The sequence below is a fragment of the Mus caroli genome, unplaced genomic scaffold (genome assembly GCF_978045245.1).
Source record: "Mus caroli unplaced genomic scaffold, Mus_caroli_1 scaffold_4, whole genome shotgun sequence".
Classification (NCBI taxonomy): Eukaryota; Metazoa; Chordata; class Mammalia; order Rodentia; family Muridae; genus Mus; species Mus caroli.
Genome location: NW_028227259.1, coordinates 1,989,275 through 2,014,977, shown reverse-complemented (window position 1 = coordinate 2,014,977; position 25,703 = coordinate 1,989,275). Strand labels below are relative to the sequence as shown.

Genomic DNA, 25,703 nt, shown 5'->3' with positions numbered 1-25,703 from the left:
GAACAATTAAATGATCAGATTCTAACCCTGGAAATGCTGAACAGATGTGAGAAATGTTTATCTCCTGTATCATTTTATCATTTGATTTTATTGCTGTAGCTTGATAAGAAGACAAAATTGTTTTTTTCTCTTAAATATCAAACATGCATATCCAAAGGCTGACCAGTGATCACTGTAACTGTATAACTGCCTACAAACCAAAGGACCTGCTAACTCTCAAGTGGTAGCACAGTTTTGAGACCTCTCACAAGAGTATGACTCCTCTTGTTCCTTGCTTTGTTGTTTGTTGTCCTTACTGCTAGTCTGAGCATGAAAGAAACTAGGGCAAGAGGCCAGTGTTATTAGTTTTCTTATTTGAATTTAGAATTATACAGTTGATAAACCAGCAACAGCCCACACCATCCACAGACATGCAGTTTTCACCTCCTGAATTCTCTTCCATGTACTCAAATACTAAAAGCTTGTGTGCATGGTAATAAATAAATAAGATTTCTTTTAATGGATCCAGACTTACCTGAGGACAACTGTAGGGTTAATACAACAAAGATTCCTCTTTACTTTGTGTGTGTGAATCTGTGTGCGTACATGTGTGTGTGTGTTAAAAGATGAACTAAGGCACCACTTTTTGCTGACTCTGAGCTCTCCTATTTGAATGGTCTAACTAGTCAGCTTTCCCTGCAGATCGCCTAAATGCCTACTAAGCTGGGATTATAAATAAACAAGCCACTATGCGTGCCTGGATTTTATATATATATATATATATATATATATATATATATATATATATATATATATATATATATATATATATATATATATGGGTGCTGGGAATCCAAACTCCAGCATTCATGCTTGCACGGCAAGCCCCACCACTGAGCCATCTTTCCAGACTCCACAGCTTTTTCTTTAATTGTAGAAAACTGCATACATACAAGAGGTTAGCGTCTATGTCAATGTTTCTCCCCTCTGGCCATCACCCAATTCTCCCCATGCTACTCAGTTGATCTACAACAAACACAAGCAAACTGTGTTCGTTTTGAACCATTTTACTGTGTTTTTTATACACAGTTGGCTTTTTATTTTCAGTTATGTGTATGGGTATGTGCTTACGTAGGTGCCCATGGGGGCCATGGAGGTCTCAGGAATCCCAAGAACTAGAGTGTGTAACGTTTGCTGTCACTTCAACAGTTGCCCGGTTATCTGTCAGATGTCTCAGTATCTCTGCTTTTGTGTTTAGGTAATTCTTAACTTTGCATAAAATGGACACAGAACACAGAAGTAGTGAGGAATTGCAGGCATTCAAGAAAACACATGAAAAGACATTGATTCTACCATTATTGGCAAGGCTATAGAAAACAGGAAAAATTCTAATATGTTTAGAATGTCCCTGGATGCACAATTTCAGTTTGAAGCCTTGAAAACCATCCCTCTTGGGAGAATAGGATTTCTGTGTGGTGAAATACATTAATTCTTGAAGTCAGATCTATGAACCAAGATATATTCAGAAAATCTATCCATCCCTGCCCTGTACATTTTTCTTAGATCTTGTGATATGCCTTCCGTTAAGTAATACGTCCATGCTGTACCTTCCAATAAGCCATGAATTGTGTTAATTTTACATAAGAAGGGAGGAACAAGGAAGGAGGCTGGAATTCTTCCTAATAGGAATAAGTAAATCTATCTCTAGTTATGACTTGTTTTCTTAGATCAGTGCTGGTGTGCTTCTGTTTGTGGCACAAGAGCACTTACCAACAGCCATGCCATTTTAAGGAGAATTTGAAACAAACAAACAAAGACAAAAACAAAAGGAGAAGACTATCAATGCAAATCACTTTTATGTTTAAGGAAAGGATACAAATATAAGATACATACTGGAAAACCTAATTTTCCATTGAGAGTCTCACCAAAGATTTAGGAATGGATGGATGCATTTTGAGAGAGAGAGAGAGAGAGAGAGAGATCTGTGTTCACTGCCCTAGCTGCGGGAGAGCTCTTCAGAGTCTACCATTTTACAGGCAGCAAGTGAAAATATAACTCTTAAGACTCATGCCACAAACCCCTAGTGCCTAGTCGACTTCTAAAAGATTGCATCTAGTTACAAGATACACAATTCAAAGCTTACAAAAAAAAAAAAAAAAGTAATTAAGAAAACTTTTTTCTATTGCAAGAGAAAACCAAATTGTTTCCATTAATTTTATGAGTGATTTTTATTTTTGTTGGCTAAGAACTAGGCCTGGGTTGGTGTGGCGCCCAGTGGGAGGGAGGTCTGACCAAAACAGCACACTGTCTGTCTATGTCACAGACATGCCTTGCATTCGTGCCTCTGTAGCCACATGGCACTCCCGACCTTCCCTTCCTCTTCCCTGTCCTGCTGGGTTCTCGGGGGCCCTGTTGCCCTCCACTCGAGCGTTTGGGATCAGCATCCAGGCCCACCCATCAGCCTTCGGATCCTGCTCTGCTCTTTATTCTGCTGTCTCACTCATTCATACCTGTAAGAGTCTCTCCAAACTGTTTCTCCAAAATTCTGCCTGTTTGTCAGATCTCTTTTGCCCTCCTGTGTCCCGATTGGTGGCACATGAGTCTTCCGAAGCACCCTTGACGTAGTGCCGAACCTTCCCAGGTGTATGAGCATAATCCCTCATTCTGTGTGGCATTCATACCTTTACCAATCCGCATCTGTCCTAATAGCATTTTCCCCAAAAAACACAACTTTCTGTGCTCAGAACAAATTCCATCATTACCTGAAATTCTGTTCAGAGTCAAATTATAGGAAGTTCAACCATTGTGGAAGGGGGAGGAGCACTGGATTGTTGTAATCCTTTCTATTGCTAGCAGGAAGAAACAAGAAAATCATATTTTTGACAGATATACATAGTGCAGCAGCATTCTATTCTCCTACGGCATAGTGAGAGCCAGCTGCTGTCATGCAAGTAGAGAACCATGGAATCTGGAGCAAGAGGCCCTGAGTTTGAGTTTCAGCTTTGTCACTTATGAGAAGTTCAAAGTTCACTGTGTATATTGTCCACTTGTTTCGTTGGATTAAAGAGTAAGCAGCTATATCACAAGTTGGTTTAAAGAGTATGGGAAAAATGCAATTTTTTCTGTAAGAATTTGTTGTCCAAATTAGACATGATGGGTACTGAGTCATTCACACAGGCTAGGCTTTTCTATTGCTTAATACAAGCAATGCCTATTTCTTGCTCATAATACACGGCCAGACGAGTTATTGGATGACACTGCTCATTGTTTCCTAGGCGACACAGCCACAAAGTGCTGCCATTGGGAGTGAGATTTGCCAATGTGGATTCAGCCGCCTAATTCTGCCTTGTGGATGTTAAACACATTTTATTAGATGGTCCTGTCAATGTGTATTGTTTCATTTCCAAAAGATCTGGGGAAGGCATTCCGGAAGCCAGAAGCTGGAGATCCGAGCATTGTTGAATACCAATAATGACTGACAAGCCAGTGCATGGCCTCTAGGGACATCAAGGAAATTAGAAGAAAGAAAGAAAGAAACAAACAAACAAACAAGGGATATATGGCAGAAGAGCTGGAGTTAGGTAGGGTAGGCTGTCTGATGGGGAAACCACAGCACTCAGAAGCTCAATGTGTTTCTCAGACAGTTGAATAGGGAGACAAGATTTTTCTGTACAGCTGAACAAGGAGGTGAGTTATTACAAATTGATAAACAAAGAGGTTATCATATACGGGTGCATAAGGAGGCAGGTTTAGCTAACCTCAGTATGGAAAGCAGTCTTCAGCAGTGAATATCTTCGGGGAAAAGCTATGGTGGACATAGCGTTCCACAGTATCAGTGTTCACACTCAGAGCCTCACGGAAGACTTCACCGTCCATCTAAGCTTTACTCAGTTCACTCTCTCAGTCTATGTTACTCTCATGGGGCTGAGACATTGGGGTTCCTGACATGGCTGTGCCTGTATGAAGCAGTGCACATCCATTCAGAACTTGATCCACCCCCTACGACTGACAGAACTAATAGCAAGCATTAGAAATGTTATATTTTTCTAGAGATGAGTAGGAAGTCCTCCTTTGTAATTTTCCTTGATCTCACGGAAATCAGGAAAGACACGTCTGGAGGCCCAACAGTGGACTCATGTTTCAGGCATGGGAAGAGGCACCGCCTACAGCTGTCTGTAAAATAGGAATCAAGAAGAGGGGCAGAGAGCATCCTGGTGAAATGAGCTATGTCTCAGGTACCACTAAACATCAGCCACTCACCTTTAGGCCAGAAGAGGGAAGCAAACTGCAGCCTAAGTGACTGCCTCTTACCTGTGGACAGGTAGGCATCTTACCTGTGGAGAGGTAGGCGTCTCCCACATAGGTAGCCTAGAAGGCTCTTTGGCCTGCTGAGCCTGCTTCTATTTAGTTCCCGGTGGTAATTCTTGTACCTGGTAACTGGTGTCACCATCAGCACTGGGGTAGATGAGGCGCTGACCCTGTATAGCACCTGATGCTTCTCCATCATGGCTCATTCTCAAGGATATGGAAGCCATGGCTGTTAGGCTACTCATGCCACTGAAAAAACCAGAGTCAAGTTATCTGTCCATTCTCCTCTGTCCCTGCATGGGACTTCCAAAGGACACTCTAGTTTCCTTAAATTACCAACAATAAAAACAACAACAACAACAACAACAAACCCTAAGCCTCCTCTTGATCATTTAAAAGAAAGACATGAAAAATGTGGAAAGTTTAGATTTATTGTGCAAAGTCTGTTTTTTTCCCCCTCTTAAATATCCTTAACTTTTGCTTAATTGTAGAAAGGGTTTAATGTCTGAAAATTTGAAGAGGTCCCTATCTGCATTTTTAGAATCTTTATTTTCTAAAAATATCATGAAGTGATGTTCAAATCATGAGCATGCAGAAGTGGCTGTCAGTGTTTCAAAGGAAAAAGGAAGGATGACGCCTCAAGAAAGAAATATGAGCCATGGATTTGCCACATGTCGACTGGGAGAAAACTGCATCGAAACTTCCCTGTGCTGTGATTCTGAAACTCTTAGTCTAACGTTCAAGAGAAGGGATGATATAAATTTTTAAAGAAACTGTGTGGATCAGGGAACTGAAGCAAGTCTGTGCAAATTATCTTGGACACCCAAGCCAGAAAGCAGATCAGCAGGAGGAGTGAGGTGGGGGAGCAGTTAGGTGTGGTTGCTATGGCAACCATATTGCTGATTGAAATGGTTGAGAATTCCTGCTTCACACCTGACTGCACTTTCTCCCGCTTCTTACCTGGCTCCCAAGGGTTTGAGGTCCTTGGAGTCTTGATGCTACCAAGTCACCTTACAGAGAGATGCCATGAAATAAGAAGTAGCTGTCTCCTAACAAGGGAGGCACAAATGATGCTTGTACCTGAGAGGAATAGGTTAAAATGTAGATCCGGTTTATCTGAGAAGTGAATGTGAGGAGGCTTCCTGGTCACATGCTGATAATGCCGCAGCTCTGGCATGAAAAATCCAAAGGGTAACCACAAAAATCAGCCGAGATGGGTAGGAGCAGAAGTGAGCCTCTGAAGGCCACGTAATGGTGGAAACAGAGCTGGTCTGGAGGAGGGATAGAAACACTGCTCAGCTTGTATGCCTACCCCAACAGGCTGCCATGCCATGAGACCTGGAGACACACAAAATTCCCCCAAGTTCTCAGATTAGGTATGTCTGCAGTCTTCTCTGTGAGGAAGGTGGATGGCCAAATTCAGAACAACTGAAAGCTTTTGGGTAATGTTGATCCTACCAAAAGCAAACAAACAAAAAATAAAAAAAGGAAGATAAAATATAGCCTGCTAAGGAAAGGGATGAATGAGATTTGGTAAGAATGACTGGTATAGACCTAATTTTCACTTATCTTTCCTCACTGACCCTGATGTTAATAAAAAAGAAAAGGAAGGGACAGTGAAGGGTTCTTTTCTTGGGAAAAGATGCTTTCCACTCACCTCCTAAACACCTTGGGATGGTCTGAACAGAGACCGTGTAGCTTCCCTGTTTGCTGTCACCTTCATTACATACAATGTTCTTTGCTTCAGAAGCTCTCTAGAAGGAAACCTGCCTCCCCCCATATGTGTGTGTGTGTGTGTGTGTGTATAATCATAAATGGAGGTGTCCCCAGACTGCGTCCTTTGTTCCTCCATGTCCTGATCATGGGTGGCATTTCCCTGTCACTGTGTTGTAGGGTCACATCTAGCAGGATAAAGGCTGCTTCATGCTTTAGCACACTGCCATCTTGGTGGAGATCCTTGTTCTGCAGTCTGTGGACCTAGGGGCAGAAGACAGGAGGTCCATGCACCAACTGGAAATTGTATGAAATACTCTGCATGTAGCTAAGCATGCTGCTTTCTGGAGAGACTTGTTCTGTGTTCATCTGGTTCTTCCATTTGTCTCTAACTGAGAACGTGAAGGGCTGCTGAGTGAGTCTCAGAGCCCCGCCCTCACTACTAGCAGGTATACTGATTAGTTTATCGCCCACTGGCATTTTGGTGAGAATAGAAAGAGGGCTGATATTCAAGAATCCAGTTTCACAGTTCGGATAGCTATTCATTCCATTTGGAAGCAACCTATAACTAGAAGTTAAGACTCTATAGGCTTGGCTATGGGTAGCAAATGCTTTATGGTCAAGAGATTATTATGACACAGGGGTACCCTTGGCATAACAGCCCTCCAGAGAGTGCCCACAGTTGTCTCTTTTGTCAGGGTCAGTAGTATTTGTGCAATTTCATTGAAGGTTCTTCTAATATAAAGGCATGCTTTCTGTTGTTTCTGAAGCAATCTCAATTTCTTTGTCTGATTGCTCAGAGAACACTCCTCCCCCCCCCCCCCATAGTAATGCCTTATCTCACTTCAAACAGCATCTCTACTGAAAGGTCTAGGGAAAGGCCACCATTTTCTCCTTCACATTTTACCCAACATACACCAGAGCCTAAAAACCAGCCTTATTAGAATTGCTCTTGCTAACAAAGTTCTGATCGAGACCAATTTAGCTTTATTATATTAGTCAAAACATATGTGTTTTATATCTTGTTTGGGCAAAGGTACTCAAAAAATTGATTATGACAATTCTATTGACTGTCCTGCTAAAATGTGGGAGGTGAGTATTTAAAAAATGAAAGTGTATTTCTGAGCTGGTATTTCAGGCCCATACTCATTTCTGTGACAGTTCATGCAGGGCACCTGACTCCAGTATTTGCCGAAGGAATGAAACCAAACTGGCTCACTAGAGCTCATTGGATGTACCCTCTTTTCAATCGATAGACTTTATACAATATGCTGTCTGTTTAATCATTATTTCTAAAGGGAACTGGGGTGATTTCCCCCTGTGATAACATGAAACAACCAAGCAAGTAGATTCTTTTTCTTTAATTCCAAATGACACCCGGTATAGAACAGCCAGAGCTTTTGAAAAGGACTTAACAGGAAGTCAGGAGACGTGATAGGTGCTTAGGGTGCAGTTTTAATGCCAGCAGACTGGAAAACAAACAGCACAACCCAGACAAGACGCGGCTTTGTTCTTTAGCATCTGTGTGAAGAGGAAATAAGATCTCTCTGGGATGTGGTCCCCACTCACAGGTGTAAAAGAGAAAATGTCACATTCCTGCCCTGCTGCATTGTGTGGGGTGCTGGTGCGGGGCAAGGCGAAGGGGCACCCCATCGCCTCCCGTCGTAGAAGCTCCATGCACTGAATGCGCTTGGTGCTTTTGTTTCAGTCTACCGCAGTGGCAGTGGAAAGTATAAAAGCATGAAGTATCCCTTAATCCCGCGAGCCTGGAGCTCACTGGCTCCTCACTGCTTTCTCCAGCTCTGTTGTTAGTGGAACTGAGACACTGACCCCAGGCCTGCAACCCCTGTTCTTTGCTCTGGCACTAAACCCACTGAGTTGTTGGCATGTCGATTGTTTTACACCAGGAGGAAACCAACTGTGTTAATGTGAATGTCTTAGTCGTCAGACATCACAGGCTCCACATTTTTAATGAGCTGCAACTTCTCGTGAACCTAGAAGAGTGACAGAGTGGCGATGTTTGCTAATTTAGTACAGTTGCTCTTTCCAGGGTTTGGTGGCATTTCAGAACGCCAAGTGCTGCAATTAGAAAGTCTGTCTGAGGTTGTGTGTTAATCAAAGACAGCTGATCATGTCTGAATTATAAAGGATAGCAAAGCAATAACGATTGTGTTATTCTTACATTTCTCTCTTTTGACTTTATAGACAGACAGGAGTGAACAAGCTATTTACCAGGCACCCAATACATCTTCTCAGGGCATGAAATTCTCCAAATTGTCCCCAGGGCTAGGTCTTTAAAATTATGGTCCTGAGGAGGGAGCTGAATTTCTATGTCTTCATTCATCCCTCACGCTGAATATTCCTCATGGGTAAAATAAAACATTTCAGCATCTAATGTTACGAAACCCGGTACTTAGCAATTGCAGTAGTCACAGGAAGAAGCAGCTGAACTCCCCGATTTTATGGTATCTTAAAGAGGACATGGGCTGCTTACTACGCTTGTGGCAGGACCTCAAGAATTCAGAACTGTGAGGTGCACACGTCTTTCCCTGTGTTGGGCCATAAGACTTTCCTGCTCAAATCACTGTTTCACTACACACAGCATAAATTCTAACTCCTTTAAGAGCTTCTACTGGGCCACCCTGGTCAGCCTCTCAGCTTTCTTGCCTCCATGTGTATCCACAAGCTGACATGTGAACACCCTCCTCCAACATCAGCCGCTTGCTGCTTCTGGGTCATTGGCTGGGCAAAGTGAACCCTTTCCCCTTGTCTACATGTTGCGTTTGGAGTTACCTTTCTTTCTTTCCTTGTTTTTTTTTTAAGACTTATTTAATGCATAGGAGTACACTGTAGCTGTAAAGATGGTTGGGAATTGAATTTTTAGGCTTGCTCCAGTTGGCCCCGCTCACTCAGGCCCAAGGATTTATTTATTATAATACATAAGTACACTGTAGCTGTCTTCAGATGCATCAGAAACAGGGGTCAGATTTCTTGTGAGCCACCATGTGGTTGCTGGGATTTGAACTCAGGACCTTCATAAGAGGAGTTGGGACTCTTAACCACTGAGCCATCTCTCCAGCCCCCTCCTTGCTATTTTTATGTGTATGTGTGGCATCCCTGTGTGTGTATATGTGTTCACGTGTATACACACATGAGGGTACACAGATGTCTGCACATGCAGATGTTATCATAAGTTGCTCTCCACTTTAACTGAGGCAGGGTCTCACACTGAACCCAGAGCTTGTCAGTTTCAGCTGCTCAGTGAGTTCTCAATTCCAGGCCTGGTACTTGCACAGCAAGCATTTTATCTTCTGTGCTATCTCTGCATCCTCTGGAGTTGCCTTCTGACTCATCTCCATCGTGTCAGCAGTTGTGGAGTAATGCTTACACATCCCATTTTGACTAGGGGAGATCATTGTTCTGGTGACACTCTAGAGCTCTTAAAGTACCATACAGCTCTGATACATGTTTGGTGGTCTTCAAAAAGCAACCCAGTGCTGACTGGCCCTGTTTGACTGTGTCCTGTGACATGAAATACTCCAATTGCTAATGCCCACAGAGGCTGCCTAACAACTACCTTGCAACATTTCTAGAAATGTGGGCTTCTTCTCTCTCATGTTAGTGTGTGGTTCAAATCACCATTGGGGCCTTGCCTTATTAGCAAGTCCTAGCATTATCCTGCCCTTTACATTGTAAAACTATACTGCTCTTAAAAATAGGTGCCCGGAAAGGATCGTGGTAGTTTCTGTCTGTAGTCCCAGCATTTGCAATGGCAAGGCAGGAAGGATATATACATAGAGATATGACAAAAAAAAAAAAAAAAAAGATTTTTTTTTTCAGGAAAAAAGATATGCTTAGTAAGTGTTTTCTGAGGGAATTTGGGCGGAAGTTGGATGGAGTCTCTCCCCTACCCCTGCTCTCAGCAGACTCCTCTCCAATATATGAACTGTGCTAACTTGTGTTTCTTGTCAGTTAAGGGTGGTGGCCTACCTCCCGTCTGCAGAGCATACTGACAGGCAATGGGTCTGTGGAAAGTCCATCTGTGGAACTGTGCTGAGGAACAGGTTAAGAGCATGGAACAGAATGTGGCTGACTCATTAAAACCTCTGTAAAAAGAGATGGCTCCAACAGCAGAGTCAAGGTTGGGCCTCTTCTGAGGAGAGCAGTGGAGACTCCCAGTTCCGTCTGGAGTTGAGGAGCAGCTGACCTGGTTCCCTTCCTCGTCTTTGTCCCTGAGCTTGTTACCCTTTCTGCTCCTTCACATTTGTGGCTCGTGTCTTTAGCTGGAGACACCAGCATGCTTCTCATTTTTTGTGTAACAAAGCACCAGCCTTACCATCTCTCTTCTAATGACCTTGGAGGCCACCACATAGTGACTCTGTCGCTCCTGCCAGGGTTCCCAATGCATTCTCTGCCGCACTTTAAAAGTGAAACCTCTGGGTCTGGTGGCTGATTATGGGATGGATCCCCAGGTGGGGTCGTCTCTGGATAGTCCATCCTTTCATCTTAGCTCCAAACTTTGTCTCTGTAACTCCTTTCATGGGTATTTTGATCCCTATTCTAAGGAGGAATGAAGTATCCACCCATTGGTCTTCCTTCTTCTTGATTTTCTTGTGTTTTGCAAATTGTATCTTGGGTGTTCTATGTTTCTGGGCTCATATCCACTTATCAGTGAGTGCATGACTTCTTTTGTGATTGGGTTACCTCACTAAGGATGATATCCCCCAGATACATCCATTTGTCCAAGAATTTCATAAATTCATTGTTCCATCCCACAATCAGCCACCAAACCCAGACACTATTGCATATGCCAGCAAGATTTTGATGAAGGGACCCTGATATAGCTGTCTCATATGAGGCTATGCCAGTGCCTGGCAAATACAGAAGTGGATGCTCACAGTCATCTATAAGATGGAACACAGGGCCCCCAATGGAGGAGCTAGAGAAAGCACCCAAGGAGCTGAAGGGGTCTACAACCCTATAGGTGGAACAACAATATGAACTAACCAGTACCCCCCAGAGCTGTGTCTCTAGTTGCATATGTAGCAGAAGATCACTGGGAAGAGAGGCCCCTTGGTATTGAAAACTTTATATGCCCCAGTACAGGGGAATGCCAGGACCAAGAAGTGGGAGTGGGGGTAGGGCGGGGGGAGGGTATAGGGAACTTTCAGGATAGCATTTGAAATGTATATAAAGGAAAATATCTAATAAAAAAATAGAAGAAAAAGTAAAACCTCACTTCACAGGACCCCCTCCATTCCTCACATTCCTGTAAAGGTGTGGGTCCTGCTGTCAGTATTTAAACCTGTGATAGGCTTCCTGCAGGCACTAGTTCACAAGGCATGGAGTGGGTGACTAAAGGAATTAGGACTTCAGAAATTAAATTATGGGACCTTCTTCTTCCATAGGACATGGTCCTCTTTTCAGATGTTTTTATTAGAATAAATTGAACACTTTGGATGGGGAAAATGTCACAGGAGTACAAAATGCTAGTGTTTGCTTCTCAGGGTAGTGTATGTGTGTTCTGAGATGACCTATTTTACAGTTTATCATGACTATCATAACACTGTAGCAACTAATGACATAATAATAATACAAAGATGCTCAAACACTTAATCTTAGCAACCTGTGACTTTGTGGGAAGTACAGGCACACTAGAGAACTTTGCTGTTCTTGGCTGAAGCTTCCCCATGCCAGCATTCAGTGATCAGTCTGATGAAGGAAGAGTTCATCACTGCCTTTGTCAAGTAGTTTCATTGTGCAGTTGTGGGGAGCTTAGCTGCCTGTCCAACAGCCACATCTCAGAGCAAGGGACCAGCTTCATCTCTGCTGACATTTTCTGTTAGAAAAAAAGAAAACTGCTATAAAGCCTTTTTTGTGACAGTGTTCAAGGGTGTTCTTTTAAGAATGGACGCAGCTAGTGTAATGTGCTATTCGTGTCCCTAACTGTTAAAGAAGATTCTACAGTAGAACTTTAGGGACTATAGTCAGTGTAACATTGTAAATTCATATAATGTGACAATGCTCACTCACAGCAGGTGCAAAAGAGTAACACAGTTTACAAGTGCAAGATGCCTGAAGTAAGGGCTGGGTGCCAAAATTGGCAAGGGGAAAGCGCCAGAGGGCTCAGGAGAGTGGTACAGCCAATAGTTCATCCCAAGACCGAGTCTGTAGCCACAGCAAGCAAAAAGGAATCAAGTCGAGTAAAAGAGCCATGTGAAAGGTGCCATGTGCCTCTTTGGCTGGAATGCAACTGTATTTATGTATTCTGCAAGTGGCTGCTGTTACCATATACTTCACGAATAGAGAATTAGAAATTTCCCATGAGCCTGGTACACTGACATCATTCTCTACCAAATGACTATATGTTATCTGTATGTGCTACAGAAATTAATTTTAGCTTTGCAAGTTTTACTAAGTATAATAGTTCATCAAGTAGATGCAGTATTGAAGGTGACCAGAAACACTAAATCCAAGACCTTAAGCACCTAACATTTTGGACCATAGTGCTACATGATTAGTTTAAAAAAAATCATGGGTTTATTCAAACTGCAGTCATATCTTCTCTCAAATATTTTAATTAAAATGCAGTGTGAACCTCTGTGCTTGTCTGGCTGCTAAATACTATAAGCAGTCTTGCAGGATTTTTGTGTGTGCCCATGATACGTTGTGAAAGGTGCTCACACTGCTGAATTCCATGACGTTGCATTTAATTTATTTAAATATATCTTAATGAGCCTGTGATGTATAAGGAGGGTTAAGGCATCAGAATCCCGTTTAATTACCTTACATTCACTTGGGCGCCAGTCACTTGTAAAGATATGCTAAGCAAGGATAAAGGAATACTAAGCAAAGAAAAAAAAGCTTCAGATATTGACTTTTTAACAAAGTCAATAGCCTTTATTAACATGATATAAAAAATTAGTGTGATATACAGAATTCCCAGAGAGTAACCTTAAAACATTTTAATATGATTCTTAAAATCTTAACTTACCAGATACGTTCTTACTGCCACTGAGTTTTCAATACAAAAAGTTTACAGGTGCTGTCTGATATAAAATGACAATGTTGAGACAGTGGGTAGGTAGTTTGGGTCCCTTCACAGCCGTTTACCTCGAATCCTACCAGTCTGCCGCTAGACTCTGAGGCCAATAAGTTACATGGAGTCTGTACATAGTTATAACAGGATTATTACAGTTCCAGTATGTTTTAACATACTACACCACAGTTTGATACCATGAGCAACAGGGCTATGCCACGTTGCATTGCCTGATGTGAGACACGAGAGGAGAACCAATCAGCTGGACTCACTGAAGCACGTGTCCAGGCTAACTCTAGAAAAAAATCTCTGTGAAGTAGATATGATTCATAAACGTCTCCATCCTTCCAAGACCCTAAACCCCACCAACTCGATAACATTAATCTTTGGTTAGTTATATAAAATTAATCTTAGATTCATGCTTGACTTCAAACTCTTGTAAGTATCTAAAAGACTTTACATTCTCTTTCCTGACGTAAGTACAATATTAGATCACTTGGATTTCAATCCTTGGCAGGAGTGAGCCAGCTTGGTGAAGACTTTCCTATTAGCTTTGTTATTGAAATGGTTTCAGTGAGATAATTTAGAGCTCATGGGACTTTTAAAATATTTGATATACATATAATTATAACTTAGTGTATTGGTATAATATTTAATTTTCTGTAAATTTGTATGTATAATACATGATTCTGTCTTGGTTCTGAAAAGACTGCATCAAGTCTCCCTGGGCCCTCGAGGCACTCCCTAAGGTGGGCACCAGTCTGGAAGCTGTCAGTCTTTTGTCCATATGTGTCTAAACTATGACCAGTGTTTGGCATTTGCATAAACTCCATTTAATAAACAGTCACACCCTTTTCATTCAATACTGGTCCTGCATCATATAATGCCCGGCCTTTCATGAAGACTTCAATAAATGTTTGTTGCTAATGACAAGTATTAAAATGATATGTTAAATCCATCTACTCAGTTGAGAAACGCTTTGTTTTTGAGATGTCAGACTTACAGCCTTGCCTGGAGTTTTTCTAATTAAAATCACTATGTTGGCACCAAAGCTTAAAATGTGCAGAGCTGCTGCAATTAGTGAATTGTGTGTCCATATGGGTGTCACCAAACACCTTTCAACTTAAAGGATCTGGGCTATTGTGAATGATGGGCCTTCTGGTAAGCTTAAAACAAAGCTTGTCTTTCTCTGTACTCGTTTTAATTAATAGTATCTTGCTGGTCTCAAAGATATGTTCTCTTCTGGAGGGAGGAAACATGATTATCATAAACCAGAAATAAGTTACAGAACCAGGCTTAACTAAGTCTCTACATGTATCTGTTTTACACTCTCTCCCCCACCCTCTACTGAGTCAGTAAAGGGCTAGAGACACTGGAAAACACTGATTTCAGCTGTTTTTAAAAGAAAACCTGCATTTCTAGCTAAATCACAATATTCACTCAGTCCAAAGGATAGAAAGTTAAACTATCAGCAGATTTTCTGAATTGATTACAGCATTCATTAAAAAATGTTCAGAATATAAAAACTGATTATGTACATGCACATAAATGAGAATATGTGTGCATATATAGACACACATGTTTACATATATATATATATATATATATATACATACATACACATATATATATATATATATGTATGGGTATATGTACATATATATATATATATGTATGGGTATATGTATATGGGTATATACATATACCCATACATATATATGAAATATCTGAGCTTACCCTGAGGTAGTTAGCAATTACTTTCTTATTTGTACATTTAAGTCTGTGCAATAGCTGTGTTTGAAGATTAATTAGATTAAAAAAATTATTTTTGTTTTTCTTAGTGCTTTAAACAAAGTGACACAGAGCCTTAGAGATAAGTTGGTAGCTGGCCTTTCACAATTTCTATGTGAAATCTTGTAGACATGAAATTTGGGAGAAATATTCTGGGCTTCATTTTCTACAAAACCAGAATAAGTTTTTTAGACACTTATGCATGTTAGTAAAGACTCTAATTTCTAAGTATCTTCAAACCACTCTCTCAGTACTTTTAGAAGAACATTCTGATAGCCGCCATATCTCTTGATGGGGAATCAAGATCGGTCCAATTTTAAATGCTGGTTTGAAAGCCACGAAGGTGAAGCGGTTTCTTAGAAAGCAGTTGAGTATTTAGGAAGTCGGTGAACATAAAAAAACAAAAGTCAGAGTTTTTGTAATTTCCTAGAGTGCATAGGAAAATTGCTTCATCCAACTGTGAGTGGGAAGGCATAATTCCATTGCGTGCAGTAAAGGAACTGCCCCACGCACGGCAAGTCCCCTTTGCTCGGTTGTTTCCTTTTGACCTTCATGGAATCTCATTGCCTGAACCCTCTAGAGTTGGCTCAAAGCTGCCCTAACTTTTCCATATTACCTGGGTTGTTTTATTTCCCTTTGGCCATTAATTACATACTTACCTTTAAGTGTAACCATGTGTCTCTACTTGGGACTCTCCCTCTGAGCAAACAAATAAAAACAAATAAAATTAAACTCAATTAAATGATCTTCTTCTTCCTCTTCCTCTTCCTCTTCTTCTTCTTTTTTAGATAGGGTTTCTCCACGTAGCCCCAGCTCTCCTGGGACTCACTCTATACACCAGGCTGGCCTCAAACTCAGAGATCTGCCTGTCTCTGCTTCCTTAGTGCTGGGATTAAAGGCGTGTGCCACCACACCCAGTTTATGACATCCCATTTTTTAAAAGAACTTAGTTGTTTTATAAATACTATGTTGGATTTGCTGCATGAGATGGATTTTTTTCTGTCAAAAATAAGTGTTTCTTCACAGTTAAGTAGAGACCCCTTCAGAAGTCTCTGCAGTAGAAGGAGCAAGCCTATAATTCCTTGGCCACTCCTACCACCTGAGAATATCCTCTTCAGGACTTAGATGACTGTAGGAAAACATACAGTTGTTTTCATTTTGAACCAAAATAATCACTTTTCTCCAGAGAAACTTAGAGGGAAATGTTTTTACATCTTTCTGTAGAGAAAAGAATACTTTAAGGAGGGACAGTGAGCAGACAGGGTGGCTAGTTGGGGGAAGCCCACAATCAAAATAAACAGAAAACCTTAAAGAGGGTAAACAGGCCAGCATGAAACACAGGCCATCTGATCACATGCAAGGCGCTGATCCGGGGCCTCGGTGCCGCTCTCCCTCTGGCATGTAAACGGCATGCATGTGTGTAGTGGTGTGTGAATGTACACACAGAGAGCACAGAGGGAATTAGAAAGAGCCTGGCCTGTTTTTAATTTGAGTCTGTTTGCTTGCATTTAGCACTTAAGGGCTTCAGCATTCAGCTTGCTCAAAAGAGTGAGGAAGCACTCGTGGCTTGTGCCTCAAATCAGCAATGCATGAAGTGCAGCTGCAGAGATAATACATTTTCCCCAAAGGCTTTGGCTGAGCAAATTAGGTGTCAATGGGGTGCCTGCACAGGCAGTACTCTCTCTAATTAGTCTCTTGAGCCTAGTTGGTGGCGGGTACGAGATGATCTAATCAATTGGTCTGTGTCTGATGGTTGGTGTAAAAATCCTACCAGGCAGACTCTCTCCCACAGGTCACCCACCTGCGCAGCGGGGCTCCTCATTTTCATTTCTCATCTCCTCTATCACATGATGCTGACAGTTGGTTTTAAGAAAATTGAATCCAAAAAAATATCTAGTTCATAGGGCACATGGGTCAGAACAAAGTTGCATTATGGGTACCAGCGATCCAATTAATTAATATTTATAGCTGGGAAGCCCCATGTAGATACTTCTGAATAAGGATTTTATCAACTGAATCTGATTTCTTCTTTAAATCACTCATTTTAGGAAAAAGGAGCACTGTGAAAACTGAAAACTAGTTAAAAATGGAACCCACCTGTCTTAGGATTTACATACATTAGGAGTAGCTTTGTGTGCCAACCATTCAGCTTATACTTTGTACTCATTTGTATAGTGAGTGTGATGCATTATAATTAAAAATCAAGTGTCAGAAGAAGATTCACATCTGCATCATATGTCACTTGCCTGTCACAGCTTATCTTCATTCTTTTAGTCCAAATCCCACCCATGAAGTTCTGGATTGCACTTCCATTCCTAAAAATATGTGTTTCTGTGCTTTCTACTCGAAGCTAACGATGCCCAAGGTGAGAGGCTAGGAATCCCGTGTTCTGTAAAAACATCAGGCAGGGTGGATGGCATAAAGTATGAGCTGTTCACAGTCATCTCACAGAGGTAGGAGGCATGCTGTCATTGGCTCCGCCTCTATTTTCCTCTTCTTCGATTCTCCCATTAAATGTCAGAACCTAAAGCTAAGTAAGGTATTTGCCATTTACTAGTCAATTATCACTAGTGTGTATTGGTCCTTCCTATCTAAGTCTGCCACACCCTAGTCTAACATCTCAGTTAGGCATATGTGATTCTCATATAGATCGAAATCAGAATCAGGACAGCACAAGGCCAAATAAGTAGTATCAGGATACAGAAAACATCTTAAATGAGCTCAAGAGGACAGTAAAGTAAATTATGGTGTCAACATAACTTATTGTTATGTGAAGTCAAGTATATTGGAAATCAAATCATTCCTTTCTGAATATAAAATGTTGTAAAAAAAAATGAGGTTTTACTATACCAAAGAATAGATCCTGCCTACCCTTCCTAACTGATGTGTATTTATCAATAGCCTTCTCCTCTGTACCAAGCCAAGTAATGGGCACTGTGGCTGAAGTGGCTGCTTGGTACCAGCCGTCTCAGTAGCAGGAGTGAACCACAGTACAGAGCTGTTTCGCTTTTGGTGACTGTGTCATTCCCACCCATTCCCATGGTCTCAGGTCTTTCCTTTTCATTTCCTGTTCTCCATCCACTACTTCCTGTGTGTCTGGGCTACATCTGTGCCATGATCTGGGTACTATCGGTTTAATCAGTAATCTAATTGTGCCACATGCAATCATTAACTTGCTTCCTCAAAGGAAATATATCAAGAGTTCTGGAATAAAAGTGTCTGCCTCAGGAAGGCAGCTTAGGCACCAGGCCTCCATTCTGTTGATTGAAGTGATGTGAGGGAGGAGAACGAAGTACAGACTGATTCATTTGGAGACTCATAAGGGTTCCATGTGCAGGCAAGCCCTTGTTGACAACAACGGCGAGAGTTGGGATTTCACTCTGCTTGAGCTTCATAGGATAAAAGGATGCTCCTGTCATCTCCTTTCCTAAAGGTAGTGAGACAGGGACTGGACAAGGATGCTTGAAATAGAAAGGGTCCTTGAAATACCGTGGGAACAAGTTTTTCTTCTTTTTGATCTCTAGGACCTCAGAAAGGATTTTCTTTTCCTTGAAACACTGTGGGAACAAGTGTTTTCTCCCCCTCGATATCAAAGACCTCAGAAAGGATTTTCAAGCATAACTCAGAATGTGTTTTCCTCCATGCAAATGGCATAAAGAATATTTTCTTTATTTCTCTGGAAAAAAAGAGGTAGAGGTGTGTTGTGTTTAATAAAAAAATCAATCTATGCTATCTCCTGCTAGGCATTGGCCAGTGGTCTCTGTCGGTTCCCAGCCTGGCACATAGCCTGAGATGGAGACCACATGCTTTCCCTTGCCAAGGCCTCTCCCACCAATGTTGGCTCTGCTGCTACAGAGCTCCGAGATAGCCCTCTTGGTCCCTGCAGGCAGTCCGCTCAATACCTTTCCCCTGGAGCTTAGTCCTTGCCCAATCTTTCCATCCCAAAGCCTGGTCGAATTCCACCTCTGCTAAGTTCTTTTCCTCCGGCCCACCTGAGTAGCCAAGGAATGGAAAACACCAGGCATCTTAGTTTAGAATCAACAGATAACACAATTGCTGGGTGTGGGACCTATCATCCTAAACTCATCAACTATTCTGTTAGAAATCTTCTGGTGGTAGATCCTGCTAGATCCTGCCACAAGATCTAACCATTCCAGGCCTGCATCTTAGACTGCTTTGGTCCCATAGTCTGTCCAAAAGGGGTGTGTTCCTTTCTCCTGAGTTCCCTCTTCCTCTCTCAGACCCAGAAGGCTCACCTCCTTCTCACTCAGTGATTGGCTTCTTGTCATCTTTATTACCCGATCAATCAATTAGGGAAAAATTTCACAACAGGGGTGAAGTTTTTGGGTCCTTCAATGTAATTGTCTGTGCTATGGTTGTGACTTCTTTTTGAAGAGACTTAACAATAGTGTCTCTGGGCAGAGGTAAGGGGGTAGATTCCTGTGGATAGAGAATGCTACCCAGAGCAGCAATCATTTGAAATAACAAAGGATGAATTAGGATTTGGTGGTAGCAAAGGATTTGTGTGCTGTATCTAGCCACACCAAGACCTGCCAGAAATGTGATAGAAGAAGACTTCGACTTATGTTCCATCCATTCAGGTGGCAGGGAGCTCTACCTCGTGCCATACCCAACAAACAGAAAATGAGTGAAAACCAGAAAGTATAGGAAATAATAGAAGAAAATGTAGGATGTATTCTTTATAACCGTACATTGTTCCAGGGAGCCTTTGACTCAGAACTCCAAAATCTCTCCACCCAGCTCACTATGTTGCCTCTGGCAGGTCGTTACCATACCAGCCCCATGCTTCAAATCCCCCATGCTTTGCCTCTGTTCCTTTCTCTCTTGAACTCAGATGAGCCACCACGTGAAGGAGAACGCAACACAAACATAGTTCACAAACAAAGGTAACTCAATCTCCAGGTGCAACAACTAAAACCTAATCTTGTAAGCCTTATTAAAATCCCATTCCTCCTGTGGCAGATCTGCAAGGATTTGCCATGAAACCAGGAAACTCTAGCAGCTACATCTTACCCTGTTCCAAAAGGACCTAACTCTCTCTTGCCTCCTCTCTTCCTCCGTCTAACCCAGAAGTCCTGCCTACTTGCCCAGTGATTGGCTCCTTTATTCATTACGGGATTGGTTCACAAGAACAGCGCCAGGCCCATCCACAACATTAGATTTCACCATGTATTTTTAAGTGTGGCACCAAAAAGTATAAGCAATGAAATAAAAGTTTGTAAACTGAACTTCATCAAAATCCATATCTAGTATGGCAAGCCATACTAGAAGTTACTTTCACGCTGTATGATGAGAAATTAATGTCCAAATTACATGGAAAACTGCAGCTGAGCAGCAACAACAAACTGAATTACAAAGTGAGGGAAAGACTTGAATGGATAGTTCTCTGAAGGAAGATTTCCATATGGCAGCTAAGCTCACAAAAAGGTGTTCAACACCACTAGCTATTAAGAAAAGATAAATCAATAAAAGTCAGTCTGTTCACCATAGGAGAATAACTATAGTTTAAAAAACAAAGAAAACAAGTGTTGGCAAGGGTATGGTGAAATTGGAGCATTTCTTCAGTGCAAGCGAGGAAAAACTTTAAAAGTAGAATTTCCCTTTGTCCCCAGAATTACACGTGCAAGTGTACAGCCAAAAGAATTCGAATCAGGAGTCGGAGCAACAGCCACCACATCTGTGTTGACAGGAACTTTATTTACATCAACCACAGGACAGTACTCAAGTACATGTTAACTGACAGATGGATGAAGACCATATCATGTAGGCATAATGAGACATTACCTGGGCATTTTATAAAATAATGAAGTGCTGACATATACTGCAGCATGGTGAACCTCAAAACTGTTATGCTAGTCGAGAGCTGCCCAGGGCAACAGGTCACACATTGTATGATTTCCTCTTAGATAAACTATTCCGAATAGGTAACTACACAGAGACAGAACGACTGCTGGTGTTAGCCAGGGGGTAGGGCAGGGGACCATGAGAATGACTGCCATAAGTGGCATTGGGACTCCTTTGAAAGTGATGATACATTTTGAAATTACATAGGAGGATGACTATACAGAATTGTGAATGAACCAAGAACCACCAAATTATGCACTCTGAAATGCTTGGTTATTTGTTATATGACTTCCACCTCCATAAACTGAAGAGGAGTTTAAAATTCTGAAAATTCATCAGAGGAGAGGGTAGGGATGCTGTTGCTCTAAAGTGCCTTAAGTGTAAGAATGGGACATTTGAAGCCAGGCATGGTGGCGCGCACCTTTAATCCCAGCACTTTGAGGCAGGCGGATTTCTGAGTTCGAGGCCAGCCTGGTCTACAAAGTGAGTTCCAGGACAGCCAGGGCTATACAGAGAAACCCTGTCTTGGAAAAAAAATAAAAAGAATGGGACATTTGCACTCTTGGTTTAGACACTGAATGTCCTCTGTGCTACAGCCCATGGGAACAGCATCAGGGTAAGTGTATGTGGAGTCTCTGAAATCTCAAGTCTGTGTCCAGCAGGATGACAAGATATTTTTGTAGATGATGACAGGGAGGCCTGGCTAGGCAGTGACTAGGACCAAAGCCCTAATCCTAGTTGATGAATAGGTTCTGGTATGGAGTGAAACAGATGCAGCTACTCCTTCAACTACGGGATCTGAACTTGCGAGTTCCACACTGTTCCAAGTTAAGCATTCTCTTTCCTACCCAGAGGTCAAGCAAAGGTGACTGAGAGCTTAAAAAACCTATATGAAGATTCTTCATTCTCACTTAACCTCTTACCTACAATGGGTTCTCATTATCAAGCTGATGTCTTAGGAACCAAGGATCTTTGCAAAGGGCATGCCAGTTCAGGTCACGCTGACCAGATTTCACGCTGACAAATCTAATATAACTGACCATAGGCAACCAGGGAATTGTATGGCTAGTTTTTAAAAGCAGGGCTGTGATCCATTTTTCTCATTCATGTTTATAAGAACAGACATGATTATCTGTCCTTCTAATAGTTTATACGGTGTTCCAGGCACTTACTTAGGGACAGCCTTGCCTCTAATAGTTTAGGGAAGGATTTTAGCCCATTTACATTCATGAAATTACTGTATTTCAAGGGAAGAAAATATAGTCAGGACATTTGTTTATCATATTTAAGAAATGTTTTCATAAAGGAAGTTGTTCCACCTCAAATGTGTGTGCTTGGCGTAGCTTCTGAGAACAGCAGTGGGCACGGTGTGGCCTGACCAATTTTAATGTCTCAAGTAATTTAGAAGAAAATGATCCATGTAAGATATTTTTTTTTCTCAATGTAACAGTTTTCTCTTTTCCTCCTTCCAGGATTAAGTTGTCATCATTCTGGGAAGAAGAAGAAGAAGAGATAAAAATACATTAATCAATAAAAACCACTAATGAAGTGGCTCAGTGTGAGGGCCCTGAATCGGTTCTCTTCTGCCCCGTGCAGTGGATTTCACTGACATGAAAATGGAAGCTGGCAAGAACCTGTTTCCTCTGCAATTTATTTAAAACCTTGCACGCATTTGGATACCTTGTGATTTCCAAGAACTACGTGACGATTAAGCTTTGCTTACTGCTACATGGCATGTATTCTTTTCCGTCTTTTGTGTCTGGTTCTGTTTGCTTCCCCCTGCCGCACAGTGTCCGCCGCACAGTGTCCATCGCACAGTGTCTCTGTGAAGGGTTTTGCTGCTTTCAGCAGCCTCGTCTTAAGTACATTAAGACAACACATTTGGTGTTCACACTTCCTCAGTCATGTCTGCACTTGAAAGCCACACAGCGGCAGGAGACAATGTGTGTTTTCCCTGAGAGCAGAGTGCATTCTGCAACCACCAGGAAGAACATTCTTTTTGCTAAAACAAACTCCATGCTTTCTGACAGACTAGACAGCGTGGTCCCAGATAGTGGGACCCTACCTGTTGCCTGCCTTAGAGGACATTTAGAAATGTAAGGGGTTTTTTTTTTTGGGTTTTTTTTTTCGCTTTTATTGGAAATGAGCACACATTTACACAGGAGACCAAAATCCACTTGCTATTTCAATAGCCTGACTGTTTCTGAGCAGGTCATAGGTAGAGAAATAAACACCGAAAACAAAGACAGGGTGAATGAAGGTTAATAAGTATTATTGTCATTTTTTAAGCCTGTGGAAAGCAAGGTAACTATTTCCATGTGTCAGCATCTTACTTTTTCCCATCAGCTCTGTATTATTAAACTGTTACACTCTATTTTTAAACTGGAGAAAATAGTAGCAAATATCATTCTTAAAAACCTGGGTACATAGAAAAAGAAAATCTGTCTGTCAGGATAGGTCCTGAATGCAGCCTTGGCTGATTAAAGCTTAGAAATCACATTTTTAAATTATCCAGAGTTTAAAATGTCCTTATTTACGACAAAGGACCTTTGAATTAGATTGTTCAGAAACATTCCAAGCCATTTGGAAGGCATCACTGGGTACCAGACTTGAAACCAGTCTTCAGTAACAAGTGTTCAAAGGCAGATCTTACAAGCAATGCAGGAATTTTGCTTTAAGAATAAAAGTGGCAAAGAAAGGCCCTTGTTTTAAGGACCTTTGGGACCTTGCAAAGCGAAGGCAAGTCTGTGCCCCTGGAAGAGAGGGCTGCTCTAGCATACACTGAACCTTGATCTGGGGCAGCTGCCCAGTGCTGGCTACGTTCAAGGACAGCCTCACTGCAGAATCCCAGGGAACCTGGGCCCCAGGGGCAGTTAGGAAGCTTTGTGTGAAGCATGCCCTTGCTCCTCCTGACATAAATCCCCACGGAAACCCAACACATCTGTGTACAGTGCTCCGTGTTTTACTCCTCCTGAGAAAGAGGAGACGCAGGCTACAAGCCTGAAATGTGACACACAATTTTAGGATCAAGACTAGAAATCAGAATCTAGTTTGACAAGGGCTTTCTGATTCTCCAATGAGGGGCAAGCTTCCTTATCGTCAAACCCAGTGTATCCCTGGAAGTAGATCCAGGTTCCCAAGCCTTCAAAGGCGCTGTGTCTGAGTAAGAGGTGTAACCCATCCCCCAGCCTCTCAGAGTGGGTCACTCACTGCAGCCTCACAAACACTGAGAAAGGAACTGCTTACAGGAAGGTTTGGGAAAAAAAGCATAAGATACCCAAGGTAACAATGTTTATTCTTCACTACCTGGGAATCGGTTTCCATCCCTCTTTTGTACATTCCTTCCATGGGAAGTCTTTACAGGTATTTTGATTTAAAGTATAATTAAATTGGGAGTTCTTTTAAGTGGGGAGAAAGCTTTATGTGTAATTAAGAGCAGTCTCCCCTGTGATTTGCTTAGAATCCTCCATGCATCTGGGGGACGGGGAAGATTATGTTTGTATTTCACTAAGTCAGGAGCTCCCCACGGATGTTGGGAGGTTTCGGTAGGAACATAAAGGCAACCCCATGTCCTTGCCCTTGTCTAGACAGCCTCTCCTGGGAAGCCAGACATAACACTGCTCAGTGCGCGCTCCGCGTCAGGACCGGCACGCCTCTCAGGTTTATCAGTGAAGGAAATCCAAAGTGTCTGCCCCCACTCCCTCCACCCAACCCAGCCCCCCTTCTCGGGCTTTGTTCTCCTGGCCTCTCCAAGGGTGTCATGAAAATCAGTATAGACTTTGTTTCATCAACATGTCATATGTTGAGAGAGCACTGGAATGTTTGGGGAGTTTAGTTTTCTATGAAGGCGTAGCTTGAGTTTGGACACCTAGTAAGAAATGCACCAACACTTTGGCCTGACAGTTGTATCAAAGCAACCTCACTGCACAAAGTATTTGGGAAAGAAGTATGGGACTTAGTTTCTATCTTCTTAAGGGGAGCCGTTTAATTAAATACAACATCCATAGGACAGGAAATGTGCTTGCTGTAAAATTAGAGATATAAGGCAGGGGCAGCAATCTGCCCACCATGCAAGGAGGAAAATCTGTTTCCAGCTCTCAAGTGGCTAAAAGTTTCCAAGAGAATCCGTGGGATTATAGGAAAACCAGGGCCTCTTGGTACCCTCTCCTCAGAGTGTGTGACAGCCACTGTAATCAGTGCTCTATGTATGCGTCCATAGCAGACACTCATCTGTGAATATCGCCGGGTTTGTAATCTTTTGTTATATAAGAGGATGTTTAGGCTGTACATACTGGGGTAGATCATTGCCTGCCCCTATACATAGAAATATGCTGCATAACTGTGCATACGTTCCTTCTCCGTGGCTGGCCTGTAGACAGAGGAAACTGTATGTTAGCCTTCAGTTTCCTCATATACCAAACTGAAAACGTTTAAATCTCAAATGACGTAAGCAAGGTTCTGTTCTCACTGCCCCCTTTCTCAGCAGCATATATTAGAGGCACATCAAAAAAAAAAAAAAAAAGAAAAGAAAAAAAGAAAGAAACTTTGTAAGTGGACTTTCAATTTCTTCTTCTATTCTCTCTCTCTCTCTTTTTTTTTTTTTGTCATTTTGTCACACACTCCAACACCCACTGGTTTATATAACGCACTGAGATGTGTACTTTTTATTGGGGTTAGTACCTCAGAGACTCATTATGCTTCAACATGACACATAGCAAGGAGAATGGAATACTACATGTTGCATATGTGTTGCCAATTGTAATTCGTCTGTATTATGAAGGATGTAATGGTTTGTCAGCTGTCATTGTTCTCTGTAACATGATATGGAATAAAATATAGCCAAATCTGCATATATCATCCTGGTACATAGTCGTGTGTGTCCACTAAAACCATGTCCTTCGTAAAAAAAAACAAACAAACAAACAAAACAAAACAAAAAAAAAAAACAAAAACAAAAACGGTGGTAGCTTAAGACTCAGCAAAGCCCTTCTGAAAGAGTGAAGCAAGA

General features: G+C 41.8%; 1 protein-coding gene across 6 annotated transcripts in view; it reads left to right on the top strand.

Moving 5' to 3' along the window:
- Nucleotides 1–25,238, top strand: part of Cdk14 (cyclin dependent kinase 14) — a 648,997-nt gene extending 623,759 nt beyond the window's left edge. For all 6 annotated transcript variants that reach the window (XM_021162869.3, XM_029477257.2, XM_029477253.2 and 3 more), the window contains one exon: nucleotides 22,168–25,238. The gene's annotated coding sequence lies outside the window, so the exon portion shown is untranslated. The remainder of the gene's footprint in view (nucleotides 1–22,167) is intronic.
- The last annotated feature ends 465 nt before the right edge of the window (nucleotides 25,239–25,703 follow it).